Raw genomic sequence first — 2,563 nt, 5'->3', positions numbered from 1 at the left:
ATATGGGGGTGGTTTCGACTGGAGTTGGTGCACAAAGAGTGTGATTCGGCTTTAACAGTCAACAAACTTGCATCGATTACTTTTTAATCTTTGCCGACGTTTCGGTCCGGGGAGTGGACCTTCTTCAGGGCCTGGAATTTTATTATATTAACTGACATTACGTATTTACATTATTATATACTGGACTTACTCGATTTTAAATCAACAAGTTAAAAAATTTTTGTTTGCTAATTGTAAAATGTCGGGTTTAAAAGGGTTAATCTTCCTCCACTGGGGCATCGCTATAGAGGAAGATACAAATTAATACCTAAACACATCGTTCGACCTACATTTTGTTGCATGGTTATTAGACCTACATCTGGATGAATTAGCCTCTGCTTACGGTCAGGGAGTTTTTCGATGTTGCAGGGGACTTAATTGCTATAACTGTGCTTGACACTGTTTGCTACGCGAGGTTTCTAGTATCCTCTAGCTATCTCCTATCTTCGATACAGCAAATACAGACACACAAACCTCCACCGCGACCATCATCTGGAGAGCAACCTGAAAACAGCGCAACAACAACCAATACAAGTCCATCCTGAGAGATACATCTCGTTTGTAGGTACAAGTAAAAAGTGCGCCATACTAGGAACCTCGCGTAGCAAACAGTGTCAAGCTCAGTTATAGCAATTAAGTCCCCTGCAACATCGAAAAACTCCCTGACCGTAAGCAGAGGCTGATTCATCCAGATGTAGGTCTAATAACCATGCAACAAAATGTAGGTCGAACGATGTGTTTAGGTATTAATTTGTATCTTCCTCTATAGCGATGCCCCAGTGGAGGAAGATTAACCCTTTTAAACCCGACATTTTACAATTAGCAAACAAAAATTTTTTAACTTGTTGATTTAAAATCGAGTAAGTCCAGTATATAATAATGTAAATACGTAATGTCAGTAAATATAATAAAATTCCAGGCCCTGAAGAAGGTCCACTCCCCGGACCGAAACGTCGGCAAAGATTAAAAAGTAATCGATGCAAGTTTGTTGACTGTTAAAGCCGAATCACACTCTTTGTGCATTTTGATATGCATACTTCACATACAGAAAAATTTTCATTGAAATCGGTTAAGTATCTCTGGCTCTATAATTAAAACAGAAAAAATGTGTGAATCCTCTTTATATTATATTATAACTTTGTAACGGCTGGATGAAATTGAATGATATTTTTACACATCATTTTGATATATATACTTAACATACAGAAAAAATTTCATTGAAATTGGTTCAGTATTTCTGGCTCTATAAATAAAAGAGTAAAAATGTGTTCTTATTCTTTAATCCTCTTTGTACAAAATTTTAAAATTGCAGTTTTCAGGATTCACAATATCTTCGCAAATACTAAACCGATTTTGATGAAAATTTTATGGTATAAGCTACATATAATGTACCATTACTGATCCAAAAATCAGCTGTTTTGGTGTACGCAGTCTCAAGTTATGAAACAAATTATGTGACCAAATTTTGACCGTATCACCCTTTATACCTAAAGTATGGACTCAAGTTCGAGTAGTTTTTTTTTTCCAAAAGCGGGTAAAAAGACAAAGCACAACCAAAGTCTTACGTCTACCATACTCAAAATTATGGAAAAGATAATAGACGAATGCATAAAATTAAATTATTTACAAAGATATCCTCTTAGTAGATATCAATTTGCTTACCAATCCAATAAATCTACAGTCACAGCTCTTCACGAACTAGTTACAAAAATAGAAAGTACGCTTAACAGGAAAGAATTTGCTCTTGTAGCATTTCTTGATATAGAAGGTGCTTTTGATAATGCGTCTTACAGCTCTATTGACAATTCAATGACAAATAGAAACTTCGATCCTTGTATCAAAAAGTGGATAAATGGAAATGCTAAATAATAGGAAAGTATCGGCTGAATTGGGAGAATCATCAATAACTGTAAAGACTACCAGGGGATGTCCTCAAGGGGGTGTATTGTCCCCCATACTATGGTCACTTGTTGTTGACGATCTTCTTAATACACTAGTGAGAAAAGGCTTCGAAGTCATCGGTTTTGCAGATGACGTAGTTATAATAGTGCGTGGAAAGTTTGACAGTATCATAACAAACAGAATGCAATCTGCACTAAACTGCACCTGGCGTTGGTGTCAAAACGAAGGATTGAACATCAACCTTTCAAAAGCAGTTTTAGTGCCATTTACCCGCAGAAGAAAACCTGCTTTGATAACTTTGAAAATTAACGGATCTATCTTAAAATACTCTTCAAATGCTAAATATTTGGGAGTAATTCTAGATGATAAACTTAACTGGAACTTACACTTAGAACATGTAATTAACAAAGCCACGAGTGCTCTTTGGGTAAGTAAAACTACGTTTGGAAGAAAATGGGGGCTCAAACCAAAAATGATTCATTGGATCTATACGGTTATCGTAAGACCCAGGATAGTCTATGCGTCGCTGGTTTGGTGGCCTAAGACAAAACAATATACAACACAAAGAAGACTCGAAAAGTTACAACGTTTGGCTTGCATGGCTATAGCAGGAGCAATGCAT

At 36.2% G+C, this 2,563-nt stretch overlaps 1 long non-coding RNA gene across 1 annotated transcript; it reads right to left on the bottom strand.

Moving 5' to 3' along the window:
- Positions 1-622, bottom strand: LOC134289984 (uncharacterized). The gene is made up of 3 exons (XR_009998779.1): positions 544-622; positions 191-458; positions 1-131 (listed from the first exon to the last, which is right to left on the bottom strand). It is a non-coding gene; the product is annotated as an uncharacterized LOC134289984 (long non-coding RNA).
- Positions 623-2,563: the final 1,941 nt, after the last annotated feature.

This window comes from Aedes albopictus, chromosome 3 (assembly GCF_035046485.1).
Source record: "Aedes albopictus strain Foshan chromosome 3, AalbF5, whole genome shotgun sequence".
NCBI classification, from domain to species: Eukaryota; Metazoa; Arthropoda; class Insecta; order Diptera; family Culicidae; genus Aedes; species Aedes albopictus.
This window is presented reverse-complemented; position numbering and strand designations above follow the sequence as displayed.